The sequence below is a fragment of the Gorilla gorilla genome, chromosome 13 (assembly GCF_029281585.2).
Source record: "Gorilla gorilla gorilla isolate KB3781 chromosome 13, NHGRI_mGorGor1-v2.1_pri, whole genome shotgun sequence".
In the NCBI taxonomy this organism is placed as follows: domain Eukaryota; kingdom Metazoa; phylum Chordata; class Mammalia; order Primates; family Hominidae; genus Gorilla; species Gorilla gorilla.
In genome coordinates this window covers 70,450,455-70,475,955 of record NC_073237.2, presented here as the reverse complement: position 1 = coordinate 70,475,955, position 25,501 = coordinate 70,450,455, and positions in this window count along the sequence as shown.

The following is a 25,501-nucleotide window of genomic DNA, read 5'->3' as shown; positions in this document are numbered from 1 at the left end:
ATTGTCATTAACATCATCCTGGAGAGGCACACAGCACAGGCTTCAGGGCCAGCCTGCTTGAATTAGATCTAGGCTCTGCTACTTACCAGCTGTTAACTTTCAGTTAGTGTTTCTATGCCTCAGTTCTTTCACCTGTAAAAAGTGAATGATAATGGTATATGCCTCATAAGATTGTTTTGAGGATTATAAAATCAAAACCTATAAAGCACGTAGAGAAGCTAAGTTTAGAGTAGCTGCCATCAGGTTTATTATTAAAATAACAACTATCACTTGTTGAGGCTGTAAGTACTAATGATATGCTAAAGACTTTATTACTTTAGTTCATCTAATTCTCACAAAAACTTCCTGAGATAAGACTATTTTCTCCATTTTACAGATGAAGGAACTGAAGCTTAAAGAAATTAAATCACTCACTTTATGCCATTCCAACTTATAAATGACAGAGCTTGGATTCAAATCCAACGCTGTTTGAACCCAACGTATTAGGCAACTTTCTTGAGCTGGTGAAATTTCAGTGTGTGTGTGTGTGTGTGTGTGACTTGTATATTCTTCTGTTTTTCCCTCTCTCTTGCTAAAGCTCTTAAAGTTTGTTCTGGAGCTATCGCAGATGTGGCTTATCCACATCCTGTCACGTTTCTTTACCATTTTCTTCCTGCCCATCAGACCCTACCATGTTTTCCCTCACTGGAGCATCCTGCTTTGGCAGAGGGCTGCCCTTAGGCTACCAAAGCCACTAGTACATCTATAGGCTCATGTAAACCCTAAAATGAACAGAATTGCCAGGAGGGCTTATTAAAAACAGGTTACTGGCCTCATGTTGAAGGCTATGACTGTAAGGTTTGGAGTGGGGTCCCAGAAATTCCATTTTTCACAAGTTCCCAGATCTGAGAATCACGCTTTGTCATATCTTTGTGTCACTATCCCAGAGTCCTCGTTTTAAACAATTATATTTATAACAAAATACAAAAACAAACGTTGTATTATACAAAAGAATGAGAAACTCATTTTAAAAATCCTAAACAGAATACATCCTTTTGTCTTACATTTGTCTACTATCTCTTTGCTCATTGCTTTTTTCATGTTGTTTTAAGTGTTTCTTGTAAGTGGCATGCATCTGGTTCGTGCCTTTTATCCTATCTGTATTTCAGCTAAAAATGCATGCATGGATCTAGTTTCTTAGTGTTTTTGTTTCATCTTTTCCTACATTTTTGATGTTTTAGATTGCTCATTTCCTTTTCCTTTTTCTCAATTATTGGCCTCTTCAAGATTCTGTTCGTCCAATTTTTTTTTTTTTAATTTGGAGGGCCTGTTGTCTGTATATTTTTATTTCAATAATGATTGCCACCCCTCTCTCTGCTCCCTTAATAGGGTGTGGAAGATTCTACTGTAAGTTCTGCACAATATACCCATTATTCTCTAGGTCACACTCTATTTCTCTAGCGCCGTGCTCTAATACCTTGCTTGTCCAGCCTCTTCCTCCTATAGAGTCGGGCCTATGAAAAGCCTTTACTTCTCTCCTCTCCTCTCTTCCCTCAGCCCCGTGATGTCTTTGGAATGTTTTACCTTTACTCTCTTCCCATCCATCTTCAAGTACTAGGGTTTGCTAAGACTGCTTATTGCTTATTAGAATTTTAGAAATGAGGCTGTGTACTTCCACCTGATAGTGCAGTGAAGGCAGTGGGTCCCTTGGCCTTTATTAAATCACACCATTGAGACCTTTTCTCTTCTTTCTCTTCCTCCTCCTTTAATTAAGGCTTTATTCTCTTCAGGTGGCTACCTTGCACTTCATTGTCTCAAAGGAGCTTGGCCTGGGCTGTGGAATGTTCTGTGCGTGCTTGCCTGTGTGTGCACTTGTGTGCATGCGCGTACTTCCAGCAGCAGGGATAGTTGTTTCCCAAATACAGAAACATCCAGGGAGCTAGCTGCTGTTCCACCCATTTCCGTGCCTGTTTAGAAAGCAAACTGAATGCACAAGAGTGAGATAACTCTTTTTATAGGCATAACCTTGAATACCTGTAATTTATTGTAAGCAGGTAAATGATTTTTGTCTAGTTATCAATGACTTGTGGCATAGCTCACAACAGTCCTCAACACAGTCTGTTGTGCTCTAACCCACAATTAACCACCTCTGCTTCTTGGCATCCCTGAAACTGGTCCTCAATCCTCCAGATTTCCTGAGATTTCAGCATCCTTAACAAAGCACAGGTACCTGTCCAGTTGCACGTCAAGGAGCATGTAGTTACCCTGCTGTTCTCTGCACAGATGGCTTACGTTGTCTCCTTATAAAAGGTAAAGGAAACTTTCAAGAAGAGACTAGGTTCACCTTTTAACAATTTGTTTTTGGGTCCTGAGGTCAGGGTACATCATTCTCTTTACCAAGATAAGGTGTGCTCTCTACTCACGGAGAAGATACCCCAATATTTGCTTGTGCCTTTTGAAGGACTAATTTGCCTTCCTAAATAATTTCAAGATGTGTCTTTATTTTATGTTAAAATTTCCATTTGAAGGCTTGGCAAATCTGTCATTTCCTTTTTTTTTTACTAGACACACTTGGGATGTGTCCCTGACACTGTGAAATAGGCTCTGTTAGGTGTAAGGTTTATGAATATGAAATGAAGGAAATTTGCATGATTTTAAAGCATTTTTCATCGAAACTCTCTTTTGTTTGAGCACAAAATCTGTAACAGTGTATGAAACACTTAATTAATGAACCTAATCCTTGAAAAAAAAGTGAAATAAGACCAAAGTGGGATTGTAACTTTTCTAAATGTTTTACCATTTAGCAACCAGTTTATGCCTAAAATAGAGTGTTAACATCAACATCATTTAAGAATTCCTGATTGTTACCTCTTTTGGAGTTTTGAATGTTTACTTCTTTGAGTATTTCTTTAATGAAAACATAAACTTTTAATTACAGCTTTTCTTTGTTTATTTTTTTAAAATACAAAAGTCTCCAAAGATATAGGACTTTAGTCCGGGTCTCACTCTGATGAGATGAGGTAAGGTATGGACATTCCAAACAAAACAAATGATAACACTCATCACTTTAAAGTGAACAGAGGTCGTTGTCTTCCTGAATATTAATATGCACATGCAGAAATTCAGTTAAATGTTAATGTTTTTGTTTAAAAAATTAACAGCAAAAAGGGAGAGAAGAGATTAAATTACAGAGAGGTAAAGAGAGAGACAGAAGGGCTCTTGACCACTTGGCCCCCTTACCTGGGAGTTGGGCAGTTCAACTTAGAAAACACATGGTGCCATTTTTCTAGCTCTGTATGTTTAATCTGTGCACTTTTCCAAAATGCGTATGTTAAAATATCAACCTCACAGAGTTATGTGAAATAGAAAGTGCATTGAACCTGAGGTTGAAAGGCCTTTAAACTAAAGAGTAGCCTGAAGGTCTAGTCCCTGACTTGAAAACTTCTTAGTTTATGACCTTGGAAAAAAGCCAATGAATCATTCTCAATCCCACTTTCCTGTTTTACAAAAGACTGTTGTGAAGATCAAAGATGATGGATATGAAACTCCTATTTTTTTTTTTTTTATGTTTTGACTCTTTCCAAAACTATAAAGTACCCTTTACATCTAAGGCATTCTTCCATTTCTCCAAATATTTGTGCATGGTCAGGGAGCTTTCTGTTTCTAAATGATGGATGTGCTCACATGGGAACACATTCAGAATGAATTTATAATTAATTGTTGTTTGACTACAGAGATAATTGAAAACAGCCAAATTTGAATCTTTCAGAAAAACAGAAAAAGCATTGTTCCTCATCTTATATTTTTATAGAGCTGAACCCATGAAACCTTGACAAAGTGGAATTGTGGATGCCCTGTAGTGTTTCCACACATGCTCTTGACTACTTGCCATATGCATAGGTACCCCTGTAGTTTTCCCCAAATCGTAGCTCACATTCCAAGTGACATCCTCTGCTTGAACTCCATCTACAGCCTACACGTATTCTAGCTTTAGAAACAATGGCCACCTGTTCCATTTTCCCGTACATTTCTTTATTACATACTGTTAGGGTAGAGTGATGAAAGGAAGGGAGAAACGAGTAGGGGGCTCAACAGTTAAGACAGGTTTATTGAGAGTATACCTGACAAGGGCTTCTGGCCATCAGGGTCAGGAGCAAACTTCTCTTACAGCCTAAGGCTTTTTAAAAAGGCCCAGTGGGGGAAGTGTGCTCTACGAGGGGTTCCTATCAGGGAGGGGTTGGGAAAGTGCTGGCTAGACTTGGATAAGCTATGTTGCGATTAGAGTCATTATGTTCTGTTGAAGATGTGGGTGGGGATGACATTTGCAGTTTAGTCAGGTAGCAACAGACAGTTCTGAGAAATAAAAGCTTGATACTTTAAGATGGTGGAATCTTCTTAAGATGGCAGTACTCTTGAACTATCACATACCTCAACGAAGCAAGAAAATTTAGCCAACTCTAAATTTGTGATGAGACTCAAAAAAGACAATATAGCAAAGTCAGGCCTGGAGTTTGGATTTTTACCTTTATTTATTCGTACAGCGTCCATGAGGGATAGAACAAGTGGTTGTTCTTAATCATTTACTGTATGATTGTTCTTAATCATCTCTCTGTGGATAAGGATTATCAAATTGAGAAGGAGTGGGGACTCTCTGGCATTTTTATTGAAGCAGTGGATAGACAATGTTGAGGATATTTTAATCTTGTTCTACCTTTGAGGCTCCATGACTTTTGAGAAGAAACATCTGACTCAGATCAGAGCAAAATGAAAACACACACACACACACACACACACACACACACACACACACAACCAACCCTCTTGAGGTAGACACTGCAGTTAGCTTAAAGCATTTTGTTTTTTCTTAATAGTAGATTCTAGCTCTCAAATGAGTTTTCTCTGAAAAACAAAAATGAAAAAAAACACTGAAACTTCTCTAACTTTGACTTGTTAAGTCAACTTTGTAAAGTTTCTGAATATTACGCTTTCCTGTGATTACATGTGGAGAGCAGAAGACAGGAAACCTACTGTGACACATTACTTTAATAAAGTGATTATCTTTATTATGCTCATGATTTGTCACCAGAATTTCATTTCTTGTTAGATTAACTCTCAAGCATTATAATTTGGACAGTTATCGGGTTGCTGTCAAAACTTGAAATACTTCTACTAAATTCATTTTTTTAAATTTATCTCATTGGAAGGATAAAAGAAGTTGTATAATATGTATATATTACAAAATTCTTCAAAATTTAAGCAGTATCACATTTATACTTTGGCACTTGTCCCAAAAATGTTCTAAAATAATATATTTCCTATTTTGTCTGTGTCACTTCACCAATATAAAATTTGCACATTCTTTTTTATTTCTTTTTTTAAAATATTTTTTCTGACACTATCCACCTGGAGACATTCTTTTCATTTATATGCTATAAGTGGATTATATGCAAATCTCACTTAAGAGGTGGTTTAAGGCACCTTGGGGCTCAGATAGAAATGTCCCTATCACAGAGACCCAAGGTTTTATTCTCATTGTCACCCTAGAACAATGTCACCCTCACCCTAGACAGGTAAATGGACTTGTCAGAGAAAATTAGAAATTGCAAATGTTTAAATGAGTATCAGATGGGGCAGACAATGTTGGTTTCCTAACCAATAGCTATGCCCCTCTTATTGAACAGAATGCCAATTATGTCAAGGGATCTTGGAATTAGAAATGTGTTCCCAGACATGGACACGGGGAGGAGAACAACACACACTGGGGCCAGTCTAGGGGTGTGGGGCAAGGGGAGGGGCGAGCATTAGGACAAGTAGCTAATGCATGCAGGGCTTAAAACCTAGATGATAGGTGCAGCAAACCACCATGCCACATGTATACCTATGTAACAAACCTATACATTCTGCACTTGTATCCTGGAACTTAAAGTTAAAAAAAAAAATGTGTGATCTGGGCCAAGCAAATTAATCCTAGTCCCTTTTGCCAGTGACTTGTACAGAGATGGATGTATAAGGAGTTCTGTAGAGCCATCTGAGATACTTACTGGGTAGTCTGAGGGGCTTCTGGGAAATATTTTTCTCTCTGATGAAAAGGGAGAGACATGTGAGAAGAATTGATTCCTCTCCTACTTTTTCATTTTTTTGATATTGTGAAGTGAGGATGTGTTGCTTGGAATGGCAGTAGCTGTTTGATGACCATGAGAGGAGAATGTGGAGGGTAAAACGCATTTGCTGAGGATGGCAGCATAGACAATGAAAACCACTAGATTCCTAGCGGCGTCATGCTGCCGAGCTAACCTGCAGCAACCTACCTTATACTTTGTTATATAAAATAATCATTGCACTCATTATTCAAGCTACTAATCATTTTTTTGTTTTGTTTTCTATTCTGTCACTTCCAGCCAAAAGTATGCTTATTGACTTACAAGCTTTCTTTGGTTCACCAGTTGGCCTGGCCGAAATGGTGGAACAGAAGACTCTGTGGCATGTGGGGACTTACATATCCATTAGCTGACTTCTTTGAAGACTTACCAGGCCTTTTCACTGTAATAATGACAACTATATCTTGTGACATACATTCACAAAACACATTCTTCACTATACGTATTACCTGCCCATGCTATTTCACAGAGAAAAATACTTGGAGAAACAAGATTCCGGGTTTGTTAGTACCCATGCCTTGGTCTTAACACATAATTTGTCACCATGCTGTCCTTGTGCCATGCTGTCATCAGTTACAGACAATATTTCCTATTGAATTCATTGACTTAACTCCTTGCCGTGCTGGATTTACTTTTCTGATGAAGTTTCCATGTTTTTCTCATCTACACAGCCCCCCTTTCACCTTTGTGCAGTACTAACTGCCAACCAGAGAAACGAACATCCATCCTTCCCACTTCCACTCTGTCTTTCATGACCTCTGTTCCAGGTTCCTTTCTAAACACGATTCAGCTTGGATTCAAGACCTTGGGTGGGATTCCTCCTTTTCCCCCCTCACTAGGGTATTTTAAAGCAAACCCAAGAATCATAGAATTTTTGTTTGGAAATATTTCAAAATATATTTTGAATTTTCTAAGACCTCTCTTAAAAAAGGACATGCACAATACCATTCTCATACTTAAAATGAACAAGTCCTTAATCAGTCTGTTAAAATTCCTTGATTATTTCATTAATGTAATTTTATATTTGATTTGCTTGAATCAATATGTAAAGTTCACAGTTGAAGCCTACATATTCTCAATGACTACATTGGACATTACTGAAACTTGTTCTTGGTTTTTTTCAAAACACCTTGTTTTTTTTTGTTTTGTTGTTTTTATTTTTATTTTTATTTTATTTTATTTTATTTTTTTTAGACAGAGTTTTGCTCTTATTGCCCAGGCTGTAGTGCAATGGCATGATCTCAGCTGATTGCAACCTCCACCTCCCAGGTTCAAGCAATTCTGCCTCAGCCTCCCAAGTAGCTGGGATTACAGGCACCCACCACCACGCCCGGCTAATTTTGTATTTTTAGTAGAGATGGAGTTTCTCCATGTTGGTCAGGCTGGTCTCGAACTCCCGATCTCAGGTGATCTGCCCACCTCGGCCTCCCAAAGTGTACCTTGTTATTTTTTATGACATATCTTTTTACTTGCCTTAAATTTCTATTTCTTCCTTCAGTTCTCTAAATTTTAAAATACTTTTTATAAAATATCCTTCAGTTTGTTCTGTTATCCAGGTTCTTGAAATATCCATTCTTCATTTGTTAGGCTGGCTGACTGGTTTCTTACTGTGATTTGTTACTTTTGTCTCTGAATCCAACTTGGAGGAGGAAGACGTTTGCAATGGATATCCTTTGTGGCCTGCAGCAGAGGCTCCCAATCCCTGGGCTGTATCTATGGACTGTTAGGAACTGGGCCGCATAGCAGGAGGTGAGCGCAGGTGAGCCAGCATTACGGCCTGAGCTCCACCTCCTGCCAGATCAGCAGCGGCATTAGATTCTCGAAGGAGCCCCCGAACACTGTTGTGAACTGTGCATGTGAGGGATCTAGGTTGTGAGCTCCTTATATAATCTAATGCCAGTTGATCTGAGGTGGAACAGTTTCATCCTGAAGCCATTCCCCTCCTTTCGTCCCTGGAAAAATTGTCTTCCATGAAACCATTCCCTGGTGTCAAAAAGGTTGGAAACTGCTCCCCTATGGGATGACATGACATTGGCTTCTGAAGGTTTCACCAGTTGCAGGTTAGCTTTGATCATAGTTCCTTGGCTTGGAGTCCCCGTTTCCTAAGAGTAGTGTTCACTCAGACCCACACTTGCTACTTCAAGTGCGGGGACCCTGAGGAAATCCAGAATCTTGAGCTAGACTGAATCAAGGCCTTAGTTCTAGGGAGATCCCCAGGTCGTCTGTAGCCAGTTTGTGAAGCTCTGCAGTACAGGGATCTTCTTGGGTTTCTAATTTCTAACAGATGAATCTATTTTTATTCATGTCCCTGAGGAGAAAGAAGCATTCAGCTCCCTTTTTCAAGCAGGTAGGTAGAGTTTTCAATGGCCTATTTCAGAGGCAGGCCTGGCTCTGTGATTGCAGCTTCTCATGCACAAGGAGCCTATGTCCTGGCTGTGCCTCCACAGCTGGGTGTGGAAACCCTAGCCCCCAGGAGCTACCAGCAGTTTCTATATTGTCATGAGCTCCTGGGTTTTGCCAAACAAAAGAATCTGATTTTGTGTTTTTGCTTCATTTCTGGTACCTTCCTTTACATCAACATTTTCTAGGTATTTTTTAGAATTAGTTATTTTATTCTATAGCATTTACATGTCTTGGAAAGTGAGGGGGTGTCTTTTCTTGGCGATATCAGACTGCTCTGCTAATGGGAATCTAGATTGTAAAGGGCTTAGGCTCAGTAAAATGATGAGAGATAGGAAGTGTATGCAAAAGATATTAGAGAAAGACTATAGTCATTATTTAATATTGATAAAATAATGGAGTAATACAGGCTTAATTATGGCTGTTAGTAAAATTAAAATGCATAGAAGTATTGTAAATTTACAGGAAGAAAAAGGATGGAGAGGAAATGAAGAGAAAGTTGACTAAGCTGGCAAAATTAGTAACAGGTAAAGAAAAGAAAATAATAAAATGTGTTAAATAGTACATAAATTTAAAAAATAGTAAATAAGATACATTAAATAATAACTGGCATGTTAATTATCTCAACAAATTTGGATATATTTCTATATCAAATAATCAGAAGCATAGAAAACAAATTTAATATTTCATTGTTTTTAAGAAAGATGTAAAAATAACATGGCAAAGAAAAGTCAAAATATTTAACGACTGATAAATTTGTAACAGGCAAATGCAAAAGTAAAAAGGAAGCAAGAAAGGAAAGAAGGAAAGAATTCAGACAAAGCAGAATTCAAGGTTAAAATTATTAAAGTGGACTTCGAAAGTAGATTTCAGGCAGGCCTCAGGTTAGATTTGGCTAAGGGATGATGCCCCTGAGAAACTGATGTGCTCTCTGCTTACCACTCCCTACACACTGGAGAATGGGATAAGGCTGTTTTGTACCAATTTCTTGTACCTGGTCAGCAGTCAGGAAAGGTGCCAGATTTTCTAAGCCTGGATGGCCTTGACAAGGGAGAAGTTCTTTCTCAAAATCACAGACAAATACTTACCCGATGCAGGTGATACTCATGACTGCTTTATGGCATAAAGATAGTAAAAAGTTTTAAGAAATGATGAACATGGGATAAGATAACATTTTGGTTCTATGCAAATTGTTTTTTAAAAAAACAACAAAATTAATGATAAAAGAAACTGAAAATGATGATGATAGGTTAATTTATCCAAGCTAATCTTGAAACACAAAATCAAAGCAAATCACACTAACATTGAGCAAAATGATAGAGTTTTCAAAGGGCCACCTCTTCCAAAAGAGCATTGAACCACGGAGTTAAACAGGTGAATTCTAGAAGATCATTAACAAATAGAAAACTCTAATGTTATTTCAAGTTTCCCAGTACGTAGAGAATAAGTAAAAGACTGAAAATATTTGTTTTTTCTTTTTACACCTGTTTATGAGGTCAATCTTAAAACTGCAACAGGATAATAAAAGTTACAGGCCAATCCCATTTATGAAAGTTAACGCAGGAATGGAAATGAAATGTTAGAACATGAACATACGAGATTCATTGCAATGATTCAAAGGTGGATAAATACAATCACTATGTTTTGGTCAGTGATGGACCACATATATGATGGTGATCCCATAAGATTCTAATCGAGCTGAAAAATTCCTATTGCCTAGTATTTAATATATTATACTTTATATTGTCATTTTTGAGTATACTTCTACTTATTAAGAAAAGTTAACTATAAAATGGCCACAAGCAGATCCTTCAGGAAGTTTTTCAGAAGAAGGCCTTGTTATCATAGGAGATGACAGCTCCACACATGTTATTGCCCATGAAGACCTGGGACAAGATGTGGAGGTAGAAGACAGTGGTATTGATGATCCTAACCCTGTGTAGGCCTAGGCTAATGTGTGTGTTCATGTCTTAGTTTTCTTAAACAACAGTTTAAAAAGTTAAAGAAAACCCCAAAATTTAAGAATAATAAAAAGCTTGTAGAATGAGGATATAAAGAAAGAAAATAGTTTCATACAGCTGTACAATGTCTTTATGTTTTTAAGCTAAGCATTATTACAAGAGTCAAAACATTTAAAAATTAAAAAGCTTTTAAAGATAAAAAATTACAGTAAACTAAAGTTTATTATTGAAGAAAAATAAGATTTTTACATAAATTTAGTGTGTCCTAGGTATACAGTGTTTTATAAAGTCTACAGTACAACAGTAATGCCCTAAGCCTTCACATTCGCTCACCACTCACTTACTGAGGCACACAGAGAAACTTCCAGTTCTATAAGCTCCATTTATGGTCAGTGCCCTATACAGGTGTACCATTTTTTGTCTTTTCTATTATATTTTCACTATACCTTTTTCATGTTTAGATATGTTTAAAAACACAAATACTTGCCATCATGTTACAATTGCCTGCAGTATTCAGTACAGTAACATGATGTACAGCTTTGTAGACTAGGAGCAATAGCTACACCTTATCACCTAGGTGTGTAGTAGGCCATATCATCTAGGTTTGTGTAAACACACTCTTGATGTTCGCATGATGACAAAGTCACTTAAGGATGAATTTGTCAGAACGTATTGTCATCATTAAGTGATGCATGACTGTAAAATGAAATCCATTATTATGATTAAGCAGAAGAATAAATCAACGAAGTTGGACTCTAGGCTATTTTCATAAACACTGAAAAGATTTCAATTAATATGATATTTATTTATTTATTTTGAGATGGAGTCTCACTCTGTCACCCAGGCTGGAGTGCAGTGGTATGATCTTGGCTCACTGTAACCTCTGTCTCCCAGGTTCAAGTGATTGTCCTTCCTCAGCCTCCTGAGTAGCTGGGACTACAGGCATGCACCACCATGCCTGGCTAATTTTTGTGTTTTTAGTAGAGACAGGGTTTCACCATTATGGCCAGGCTGGTCTCGAATTCCTGACCTCAACTGATCTGCCCGCCTCAGCCTCCCGAAGTGCTGGGATTATAGGCATAAGCCCAGCCTGATATTTATTCTTTATAAAAACATTGAATAAAATATTAATGAGTAGACATTTAATGACTCTGTGTGTGTGTGTGTATCCAGCATCAAGCTCACTCTCAAAGCACTGGATCATTGCTATTCAAGTCAGGAACAAGACATTTTAGATAATGGTGAGATTGGTTATTTGGATAAAATTTCTAGCTGATATGATAATATTATAGATTAAATACTTAAAGATTAAATACTTAAAACATTACCTTAAAAACATTAAAAGTATTGCAAGAAATTGATGAATTTCCAGAAAAACATTCTGGAGGAAAGTGTGAACCGTGAAAGCCTGAATGCTGGAGAGGTAAGCAAATATCTAAGCACAAAAGTTGCTGTTACCTAAATGAATTTTCCAGCCGTATTAAAGGGGATAGGAGCCAGGGACCAGAGCCTGTCCAGTGGGGAGTCTTTCTGAAGACTGTCTTTACATTTTACACTGTGGTTAAAAAAGGACACACTCTCAGGGTAAGAGAATGCCAAAATCTATGTGTCTTTTTTTTTTCCCCTGTCAACTCTGGGTTGTGGGAAAGATCACCTTGGTCCTGATCAGAACAAAGGTTGTGGGTAGGAAAAAGTACAACAAAACATCACTGAGAATCTGTGGCTACAGATAGGTTCTTTGCAAATTTGAAGGTTTGGTACATAAGCCATGGTGGTCGAGGCAACCTCAAGCCATGAACCCGGCTTCAGTTTCCTGAAAGAAACAAATGTCTGTGCTCCTTTTTGGGCAGGGTGGGGGAATAAGCATTCTAAAATAATTTTTAAGTGCATAAATCTGCTCATAAAGTTAACCAGACATGTTAGGGAAACACATTCCATGAACAAGAACCAGTGAAAACATAAACAGACTGATAGGCCATCTCAGACTCCAGATATTAGAATTATCTAATCTAGATTATAAAAATATTGGTTAATATGTTTAAAGAAATGATCTAAAAATGTGAAAGTATCTATACAGAACAGGAATCTATAAAACGGGACAGATTTTTTGATAAAAATTTAAAACTTCTAGAAATGAAGATCATATCTGAAACTTAAAATTCAATGGATATGATATGCAGCTAGCTGCCTAGCCCAACAGAAGAGAGAATAAATAAAATAGAAATTAGAACATAAGACATACAGTAAAGAGAAATTTAACAATATATGTATAATTGGTTTGTTATACATGTGGGTTCCACACACATGGTTTCAGCAACCGCAGATGAAATATTTTAAAAAAAGAATTGCACTGTTGCATCTGTAGTGAACATGTACAGATTTTTCTTTTCTTCTTATTCCCTAAAAAATATGGTATGAAAACTATTTATTTAGCATTTACACTGTATTAGGTATTATAAATATTCTAGAGATGATTTAAAATATATGGGAAGCTATGCATAAGTTATATGCAAATAGCATGTCATTTTATATAAAGAAAATGAGCATCCTCAGATTTTCGTATTCTTGAGGCAGCGGTTCTGGAACCAATTCCTTCAGGATACCAAGAAATGACTAAATATAATAGAGATACAAAACTTTCAAAATGGAGAGAAGGACTAACTTACATCTATTCAAAATCACAGAAATAGGAAAGATATTATAGATTAATTGGAAAATACTTCTAAGTAATAGGTGATGAAAATACTACATATCAAAATTGGTGGGATGTAGCTGAAATATTTTCTAAGGAAAACATATATTCAACTATGTATAGTAAAAGGGAAAACTGACAGAAATTTAATAATCGAATATCTATTTTAGGAAATTAGAGAATAAACAGCAGAATAAAGCCCCAAGAGTGGATAAAAGAATATAATAAAGATAAGAAGATAAATTTCTTAAAGAAAAAAGAAAAATACAGTAAAAGAAACACAATGTGAAAATGATTCAAATGTTGAAAAAATCTGGTAAGATAGATTAATAAAAAAGAAACAAGACATAAATAACCAGTGTCAAGAAAAAGTGTTATCACTACAGAAACTAGAGACAGTAAAAAATTAAAAGAAGATTTTAGAAACAACTTTATCCATATATATTTTGAAAATCTAGATAAACTGGGCAAATTCCCAAAATGTTTCTAAGAAAAAAAAATTTTTTTTGAGCCTGGGTCTTCCTCTGTCACCCACACTGGAGTGCAGTGGCGCGATCACAGCTTACTGCAGCCTCAAACTACTGAACTCAAGCTATTCTCCCACTTCAGCCTCCTGAGTAGGTGGGACTAAAAGCATGCACCACCACACATAGGTCTTGCTATGCTGCCCAGGCTGGTCAGAAACTGCTGGCCTTAAGTGATCCTCCCTGCTTGGTCTCCCACGGCACTAGGATTACAGGCCTGAGCCACCATGTCTGGCCTATTTTTTAAAAACTGAATAAAACTGTCACCATTAAAGAAATTAAGAAAATAATTTAAAATCTTTCCATAATCCACAACGAAAATCCTAGGCTCACATGGTTTCACTAGAGAGTTAAAATAGATATTAAATGAAACAAAAATTCTCAGCTATACAAACTCTTCCAACAAACAACAACAAAAATAAGTTATATTCTCCTACTAATAGTATGGAGGATAGCATAATTGGGATACCAAATCATAAGACAAATTGTGAAAAAAATATTACATGACAACTTTATTTACCGACATGGATATAAAAATCCTAAATAAAATATTAGCAAATTGAATCCGGTGATTATATAACTTTCTATCTTTTCAAGTAAAATTTATGGGACACCATAATTTGAACTGAGCTCGGGCAGTAGGCCCCAATAGGCCAAAACAAAATGGAGTGACTCATGCTAAAGTTTCATGTCTCCGAACTGAAGCTAAGTTGTTTATCCAGCCTTCTAAGAAATCAGGATAGACCTGATTGCCAAATTTCCAAATCAGCCGGTTTTAGCTGGCATGATGAGGAAGTTCACTCTGTTTTAACCCTTACAAGGAAATAAACTTTAAGTACTTAGATGTTAACCAATTCACTTTTTGTATTCTGCTGTTTCCTCATTTCTGCTCAAGCTACCTTATAAAAACCTACTGCTCTGTCATGCCCATCAGAGTACCTTATCTAAATTTTTAGATGAGATGCTGCCCTGATTCATGCTCCTGGAATAGAAGCCAATCAGATCTTTAAACCAAATTGTTGAAATTTTATTGCTTTACAGTCTTTATCTCCATATTTGTCCCTATTTATCATCACTTAGTTGGATTTATTCCAAGACAGCAAAGTTAATTTAACATTAGAAACTTAGTTATTGTAGTTCACCCCATTAACAGATTGCAAGAAAAAAAAAATCATATGACCACATTAGTCTATGCTGTACAGCATTTGATAAAACTCAACATTCATTGTTAAAAGTCTTAAGAAACTGATAATAAAAGGGAAATAAAGCCTTAACCTGATAAAGGTTATATCTGTAAGGTTAGAATAATGATTAAACTTAATAGTGCAGTGTTTAAAGCTTTTCTTCAGAGAAAAAGATATCCACTATTAAAACAAAAACACACAAGAAAACTTCTATTGAGCATTGAATATAGCTAGTCTAGTAAGACATAAAAAAAGAAATAAAGGATTTGCAGAGTGGAAAAAAAGGAAAAAATGAAAATATCGTACTGAGCAAAATGCTATAATTGTGTAAGTAAAAAAAGATAAAATGTATTGATAAATTATTAGAATTAATGTCTAAAAACACGTAAGTCAATTATATTACGTATATTATTAAAAACTAGACAATACAATTTCAAAAGATACAATTTACAATAGTTTAAAAAATTACTGATAAATACAGCAAAAATAAGCACTGATGTTTTAGGATAAATTTATAAGTTTTATTGAGAGAAAGAACAGCTAAGTAAATACATCAGTTTTATAAAGATGTTCCCATAATTAAAGTATATAGTCACTATAATCTCAGTTGAAATCTTCACAGTTTTATTTTTGTAAATTTACAAACTAATTTCATGATTTATTGGAAATACAAAATAGCAATAATATTGCAGATCTCTAAAAGAAGAGTAGGGTGTGAGGTTTCCTTTATCTAATATTAAGAATTATTATAATGATATAAAATTAAGAATGTGGTATTAGCATATGGATAGATAAATAAATCTTTGCAGCAGAATAGTGAGCCCCAAAATATAAAAACATTACGGACACTTGATTATAACAACCTGATATTACAGAAGGTTCAGTGTCTGGTGAGGGCCTTCTACTTGGTTTTATCCCAAGGGAGAGAAATTTTATATCTCTTCTTTATTATTATTATTGTTATACTTGAAGTTTTAGGGTACATGTGCACAACGTGCAGGTTTGTTACATATGTATACGTGTGCCATGTTGGTGTGCTATTAATCCCATCATAAGGGCCTCACCCTCTTGACCTAATCTAACCCTAATTACTTCCCAAAGGTCCTACCTCCCAATATGATTATATTGAGGATGAGAGGATCAACACATGAATTAGAAGGAGACACAAACATTCAATCCATAGTACCTTCCAAAAATATTCTGTGCTTCAGCAGCATAAATGTGTATTCATCCATCTATCTACCTCTATCCATCCATCTATTTATCTATGTTTTTATATTAAGCAAGAAACACAGAAAGCATAAAAGAGAAGATACATTTGAATATGTAAACAATTTTTAAAAATTGTCTGGATGAAGATGTAATTTTAAAATGCCAAAAGCTAACCAATAAATATACTGAGGAAAAATGAAATGCATATGACAGACACATTGTAAATATCTTCATTATACAAATAATTAGGGCAAAGTAATAATTGGAGGGGAAAAAAAACCAAAATAATGGACAAAATATATGACAAAACAATTTAGAAAAAAGGAATCCAAAAGAGATGTATGTATAAAAATGTTTTTTCAGTGTTCTTTGAAGGTGATTTTTGCAGTATTATTTGAAGTGGCTAAAACACTGGAAGCATCTTGAACATTCATCATTGGGGAATGATTGCTGTTAAATATAAAAGTGTTTCTAAAAAAAAGAAAGAAAAGAATGAGTTAAAGCTAGCTGTTTTGAACTGGAAGAATGTTCATGTTATACTATTAAAAGACAAATGAAATTTGAATAATTTGCATTAGATTATTCCAGTTGTGTTTATAAAAACCCAAATGTGTAAACAAAGACTGCTGTATGTGCATATACATTGGTAAGAGTTTATATGACTGTAGAAGGTTACATACTGGGCTGCTGTCAGAAATAGCTTGTCACAGGGGCAGGGAAGGAGGTCAGTAATTGGAAGGGAGAGGTGGATGAGAATAATTTTATTCCTTAATGTTGATTTTATCTAACTTATTACAATGATCATATATTTCTATTTTAAATATACATTTATTATAGAAAATAAAAGTGAATGGAGAGCCTTACTCTAGAGGTATTTGATCAGTTATCTGCAAATAAACTGAGCTCACAATTAAGACAAATTGTAGGGCTTCTTTGAGTAAAATATGCAGCTATAAACAGTGATTTATCCACAGAGCTGAACTAGCGAAAGCCAAGCGAAAACCCACAACATGAAATATGTTACAAAATATTAATTAATGATGAAAACGTGGCATTTTCAATTTGTACTTATTGTGATCACTCAGGTAAGTAAACTAGATTAAATATTTTTCTGCTTATTAGTATTTCTATAAACTTGTGAAATTATTGGGATCTAGTTTTCTTCATTCAGTTTCTATGTTAAAAATACACTTATTTTTTCCAGGCATCAGATTTTGGTGGACCATTTAATTAAACCAGCTATGAAACAAGAGTGGCCCTGGACAGTTTTGGCAACCCAAACAAACTGAAAGTCAGATAGAGACTGCAGCATTGCTTCTCTCTCTTCTCCAGTTAGCTTATTAGGTCCCCCAAAATCTATACGGAAATTAAGTCAGGTGCAAATAAAAAACCCATTAACTCACGAAAACAACAAGAAACCATACAAATAAATTACAGGAAGATTTCATATTTTAAATGAATACAAATTAACAATGAGACAACTGAAATCTGTAATCCATTGAAACCATCATAACAATGAAACGGATGCAAAAATAAGTTAGTATACTTATTACTATGTATTTGTTATTACTGTTCTTTCTTTCAGCCTATTTTCTTTTCCAAAAGTAGCCAATCGAAGCTATATAACCTCTGATATATATTAAACACCTGTTGTTGAAGGTTCTAGCCAGGGCAATTACAGAAGCAAAGAAATAAAAAACATCTAGATTGGAAAGGAAGAAATAATTCTATCTGTATTTGTAGATGACATGATGTTATGTATAGAAAATCCAAAGGAATCTATTAAAACTATTAGAACTAATAAAGGAGTTCATTCAGGTTTAGGATGCAAGATGAACATACAAAAATCAATTGTACTTCTGTATACTATCAGTGAAAACTCCAAAAATGAAATTGAGCAAACAATTCCACTTACAATAGCATTAAAAGAATAAAATACTTGGGTATAAATTTAACAAAAAAGGGCAAGAGTTGTACACTGAAAACTGTAAAACGTTGAAATAATTAAAGATCTAAATAAACAGGTATTTCATTCAGGAATTGGAAGATTTAGTATTGTTAAGATGGCAGTATCTCCAAATTAATCTACAGATCAATGCAAATTCTAAAAATATCCCAGCTGGTTTTCTTGCAGAAATTGATAAGCTGATCCTGAAATTCACATAGAAATTCAAAGAAGCCAGAATAGTTCAAACAATTTTAAAACAGGAAAACAAAGTTAGAGGACTTACAGTTCCAATTTCAAAACTTACTACAAAGCTACAGTAATCAAGACAGTGTGGTACTGGCATAAAAATGTACATATATATTTATATAGTAGAATTGAAAGTCTAGAAATAAATCCATAAGTTAATAGTCAATTGATTTTTTACAAGGGTGCCAAGACAATTCAAGGAATCAATAGTAATAAAATAGAAAAAAATTTTTTCAACAAATAGGCAGGAAGAATTGGATATCCACATGCAAAATTATGAAACTGGATGCCTATCTCAAATCTTAAACACAAATTAACTCAAAATGTATTGCAGACCTAAATGTAAAGGCTAGAACTATAAAATTCTTAGAAGAAAACCCAAGAGTAAATCTTCTTGATCTTGAATTAGGTAATGGTTTCTTAGATTCAACTCCGAAAGCACAAGAAACAAAAGAAAAAATAATTTGAACTACATCAAAATTAACAAATGTTTTTGCTACGAATATTATGAAGAAAGTAAAAGAGCAATCCATGAAATAGGAGATGATATTTACAAACAATATATCTGATAAGGGACTTCATCCAAAATATATAAAGAACTCTTAACAACAAAATTTTTTAAAATGACAAATAACTCAATTAACAATTGACTGAAGAATCTTAATAGACATTTCTCCAAAGAAGATATATGAATTGCCAATAAACAAATAAAAAGGTGCCAAACATCACTAGGAAAATACAAATCAAAATCCTGATGACACTATTTTACACCTACTAGGTTGGCTATAATAAAAAAGCCAGGTAATGACAAGTGTTGCAGAGGATGTGTAAAAATCAGAATGCTCATATTTTTTTTGGTGGGAATTTAAAATGTTGTAGCTGATTGGAAAACAGTCTGGAAGTTCCTCAAAGCCTTAAATATAAAGCTACTACATGGCCCAGCACCTCTGCACCTAGGTATATACTTAAGACATATAAAAGCATATGTCTGCACAAAAACTTGTACATCAATATTCATAGCAACATTATTCAATAATAACCAAAATGCTGAAATAACCCAAATGCCCATTAACTGATGAATGGATAAGCACAAGTGGTATATCCATGCAGTGGAATATTATTGAGCCATAAAAAGGAATCAAGAACTCATACAAGCTATACCTCGGAACCTTGAAAGCATTATGTTAAGTGAAAGCATCCAGTCTTAAAATGCCATATATCGTATGCGTCTGTCTATGTGAAATGTCCAGAAGAGACAAATGAATAAAGACATAAAATTGATTAGTGGTTGCCTAGGGCTGGATGGTAGGGTTTTGTTGGGAGGTAATGAAGAGTGATTACATTTTTTTTTCTTTACAGTGGACAAAAATGTTCTAAAATTAGATTGTGGTGGTGGTTACCCAACTCTATGAATATGTGAAAAAAATTCACTTATACATTCTAAGTAGGTGATATGAATGGAATGTGAATTATATGTCAATAAGATTATTAAAATATAATCTTTAAAACACCCAAAATTACTTATTGTTGCAGGTTTTAAGTCAAGCACTTGATGTACTAGTCTGTGGATAATTGCCCCTGAAAGGAATGGCAATTCCACACCTTTTGAGAGCCCATTGGAAACAGCAGATGATGGTCCTTTACCTTCGAACATTGTTTGATATTTCCAAAATATGCTTTCTTATATAGACCATCTCAGTTGATCTTTCTAACAATCTTGTAATATAAACACATCAGCCATTAAAATACACAATGGCAGATAAAGAAACAGAGGTTCGAAGAGATTAACTGGTTTTGCCAGACTCATATCCCTAGCAAGCGGAAAAATCATTTTTTTGTCTGCCTATAGGATACATACTTTAGTTTTAATTAATGTTTTAAATTGACCAACAAAAATTGTGTATATTTGTTGCATACAACGTATATATGTTTTTCATTTAACTTTTAAGTTCAGGGGTACATGTGCAGGTTTGTTACATAGGTAAACTTGTGTCATGGGGGTTTGTTGAACAGATTATTTTGTCACCCAGGTATTAAGCCTAGAACCTGTTAGTTATTTTTCCTGATCCTCTTCCTCCTCCAACCTTCCACCCTCTGCTAGGCCCCAGTGTGTGTTGTTCCCCTCTATGTGTCCATGTGTTCTTATCATATAGCTTCCACTTTTAAGTGAGAACATGCAGTGTTAAGTTTTCCATTCCTGTGTAAATTTGCTGAGGATAATGGCCTCCAGCTTCATCCATTTTCCTGCCGAGGGTATGATCACATTCTTTTTTATGGCTATTTAGTATTCCATGGTGTATATGTACCACATTTTTTTTAATCCAAGCTCTCATTAATGAGTATTTAGGTTGATTCCATGTCTTTGCTATTGTGAATAGTGCTGGAATGGACATACACATGCATGTGTCTTAGTGGTAGAATGACTTGTATTCCTTTGGGTATGTGCCTAGATATGGGATTGCTGAGTCAAATGATATTTCCATCTTTATGTCTTTGAGAAATCACCAAGCTGTCTTCCACAATGGTTCAACTAATTTACACCCATCAACAGTGTATAATGTTCCTTTTTCTCCACAACTTCGCCAGCATCTGTTATTTTTTGACCTTTTAATTATAGCCATTCTGACTGGTGTGAGATGATATCCCATTGTGGTTTTGATGTGCATTTCTCCAATGATCAGTGATGTTGCACTTTTTTTTCATATGATTGTTGGCTGCACGTATGTCTTCTTTTGAGAAGTGTCTGTTCATGTCCTTTGCTCACTTTTTAATGGGGTTTGTTTTTTTTCCTGTAAAATTGTTTAAGTTCCTTATAAATGCTAGATATTAGACTTTTGTCAGATGAATGGTTTGCAAATATTTTGCCCCATTCTGTAGGTTGTTTGTTTACTCTCTTGATATTTCTTTTGCTGTGCAGAAACTCTTTAGTTTAATTAGATCCTATTTCTCAATTTTTGCTTTTGTTGTAATTGCTGGGGATGAAGGCTACTTGATCATGACAGATAAGCTTTTTGCTGTGCTTCTGAATTCAGTTTGCTAGTATTTTGTTGAGGGTTTTTCAAATCAATGTTCATTGAGGATACTGACCTGAAGTTTTCCTTTTTTGTTGTATCTCTGCGAGGTTTTGGTATCAAAATGATGCTGGCTTCATAGAATGAGTTAGGGAGGAGTCCCTCCTTTTCAATTTTTTGGAATAGTTTCAGTAGGTATGGTACCAGCTCTTCTAAACATAATGTTTTTGAGATACGTATACTTTGTGAAATGGCTAAATGTGGCTAATTAACACATGAATTACCTTATATGTTTTTGGTGGTGTTAATACTTGAAATCTACCCTCTTAGCAACTTTCAAGAATACAATACATTTTCATTAATTATACATTGTACAATAGATCTCTTCAACTTATTCCTCCTAAGTGAAATTCTGTTTCCTTTGACCAACATCTCCTCAAAGGTCACCCCTCTCCTTGGTCACTGGTAATCACCATTCTACTCTCTGCTTTTATGAATTCTACTTTATTAGATGCTACATATATGTGAGATCATGTAGTAGTTGTTTTTATGTGCCTGCTTTATTTCACAACATAGTTTCCTCCAGGTTTATCCATGTTATTGCAAATAAAATAATTTCTTTTTTTTGAGGCTGAATGGTATTCCACTGTATGTATCTACCACTTTTTAAAATGCATTCATCCATTGATGGATACTTAATCTGAGTCTATATCTTGGCTATTGTGAATAATGCTGTAGTAAACATGACAGTGTATCTCTTTGACATGCTAATTTCACTTAAATAAAAAAAAATCTTAATTCAGTGTTCTTCCACCACTCCTGGCTGACTTGGATTTTTTTCCAAAATGATTGCCAGCTGCATCCACCAAGGTGAAAACACTGGAATTGAGCATATCTGACATATTTTTCTATATTTTTTTCCTCCTGTTGAGAGGAATGTCCCTCTTTTCTACACTTGAACAATTTTGCACCTTGGATATGAAACTATGATTAGTGACCATGACTTTTACTCATGCAAGGAAAATTAATTACCAGAATAAGGAGAGTAGAGAATGTAGGATTCCAGTGGAAAATGAAATCTAGAAGGGAAACAGGTCAAGAAAAAGGCAAAAGGAAGTTTTAGAAACCTAAGCATCAGGTACAAATGAAAAAGAATCTTTCATATAAACTCATGAATCCCCAGCACATGGTACCATATCCTGGGAGGCTAGAAACCTGTCTTTGTGCTCAATAACATGGCGCATTCTGGCAGAGATGGCTATGACCATCTGACTGACTTGGAATGTGATAGGGCAGAAGGGTTAGCAGTTCCAAACATTTGCTTCTCTCAAGGGCTCCAATTTTTTACTCTATGAAAACTTGGCAAGGAGCCCAATTCTGGATTTTCTTTTCTTTTTTTTTTTTTGCTCCCCTTCTCCCTTGCCAACTCACATTGCGTGGCAACCGGGAACATGCCTGATCACAAAAAGAAAATTCTGATTGAGGCCAAGCAGTGTACTAAGCCCTAGTTCAACTATGAGCTTTGCCTCTGACCCAGATACATTCAACCTAGGGACTTAAAAACCACATGTGGCAGTTATATGCGGAAATGGGATGAAACTGACTTTCTGCCTAACATGCAGAAAGAGATGAAGGTGCCGACAAAGAAGAGTGTATCTCTTAACTTTCATATTATTCAAGTAGAGCTGAACTCTGTTAATATTGGTCACACAGAGTTAAGTAATGGCCACATCTCAGCATTTCAAAAATCTCTTACATGTAGCTTAGAGTGCCACAAACATCCCTTGAGTTGTTGTAATACCCAAATCTGTTGAACAGGGAGGCACATCATAAGAGCAATCTGTTGCTTTTTTTAGAAAATATTTAAGAATTTCTATTTTCACTTGATATTAACAAGTCTCTTTGCATTCAGAATTTATTCCGAAATTACCAAGTTGTCATATATGTGTTATCATAGCTCATGTCATTTGACTGGAGATAAAGATTTAAAAACAAACCATGGAGATATTATTTTATTCCAACTCTGTCTGCTGAACGCTGTTCTTACAGAAAAAGAGCACAGGTAGCAAATCTTCATCTCCCCCAAATGTACTTCAATACGTTTTAAGTGTTAAAACCTAATTTAAAATAATGTCAGCATCTTTGGGCTGTAGAATATGAAGCTCAGCATCTTTAAATTATTTAAGAGGTCCACAGAGAACCAGTTATGCTTATAATGTCAGATTTACTCAAAGAAAGGGGAGAGAAAAGCAAAGTGTTGAATAAGGGTTTCCTATGCAGTTTCATTGAGTTATTTCTGCATTCTGTAACTACAACAATAGTCCTACCAAATTTTAAAACAAAACCAGATATGCATGTACCTAAGGTTATAAAATCTATTTTTTGTGTTAGTTTTGTGTTTTCAAGCAAATATTTGCTTGTGTTCTAGCACAGCTACTTCTTTTTTTTTTTTTGCTTTTATTTACTAATAATAAGATATATCCAAAAAATGCTAAGAAGGGCAGTGTCCCTGCCACCTTTAAAACTTGTCATTATTTCCTTTAAGTAAGAGATAGGCAATTTCTAAATATATATTGTGTATCACTGTCTTGGTTTCCTCTTTTCCAATGGTCTGGGATACAAAATAAGAAACTTTCTCTTGCTCAAGGCAAAGCATACTATATAAATAATTTTAGGAGCATATTAATATACAAAGTTGTATTTATTATAACAAATACAAATCAATAAAACTTATAGTATAATGCTCAGAAGACTTTTTGATGGTCTGGAGTTGTAGGAAATGACAATGAGATTTTTTGAAACTAAGAGCTCTGTCCAAAATGAACATGATAGCATGGTGAGTGTTAATTGTAAATGTATTTATTTCTAGAGTTTCACATAAAACTTTTATGGTATTTTAGAGTTCATTATCAGGAATTGAGTACTTGTGAGCATCACATATCTATCATCTCCTAATAGTTATTCAATCTCTCTTGAGAAATACAGTTAATTAGAACTAAGTAATAATCCTTTAATAACCATCTCCATATTACAGCCACAGGTATTGCAGACAAAAAAAAAATATATCATTAGGGATAGTGAGAGAGATCTGCCAAACTCAGAGCATTATTAGGCCAACCCAAAGGAAACAACTATTGTATCAAAAAACAACTATTGTATCAAAAATCAGAAGTGGAGAAATGACAACAGATGACTAAGAAACAAAAAGGACTGTAAGGGACTATTATGAACAATTTAATGCCAACCAATCTGACAACCTAAAGAATGCGTAAATTTTTAGAAAAATACAACCTACAAGGTGGAATCAGGAAGAAATAGAAAACCTAAACAGACCAATAACAAAGAAATTAAAGTAGTAATTAAAACCCTCCCAGCAGAGAAAAGCCTAAGACCTGATGCCTTTATAGTTGAATTCTACCAAACTTTCAAAGAATTAATATCAACACTTCTTAAAGTCTTCCAAAAAATAGAGTGGAGAGAATATTTCCTAATACATTTGACAAGGCCAATATCACCTTGATACTGAAGCCAGACAAAGACACTCCAAGAAAAGAAAACTACAGGTCAATATCTCTGATGAATATTAATGCAAAAATCTTCAATAAAATATTGGAAAATGGAATTCAACAACATATCAGGAACACTATGTATCATCAAGTGTGATTTATCCTTGCCATGCAAGGTTGGTTTAATATATGCAAATCAGTCAGTGTGATATATCACATTAGCAGACTGAAAAAGAAATGGTGATATCAACTGAAAAAGAAAAAGCATTCGATAAATTTTAATATTCTTTCTTGATAAAAACTCTTTAACAGTTTAGGTATAGAAGGAATGTTCTTCAGCATAATGAAGTCCATTTATGAAAAACCCACAGCTAATGTCTTAAACAATGGGGAGAATCTGGAAGCTTTTCCTCTAAGATACGAAACAAGGATAACCACTTTTGCCACTTGTATTCTACATAGTACTGAACTTATTATTTAGGACTAGTATTAGCAAGAGCAATCAGATTTAAAAAAAGCAAAAGTTATCAAACTCAGAAAGGAAGAAATAAAGTTATCTCTATTGGCAGATGGCATGATCCTATATGTAAAAAACTCCAAGACTCCACCTAAAGATGGTTAGATCTAATAAATGAATTAAGTAAAGTTACAGAATATAAAATCAACATACAAAAATCCAT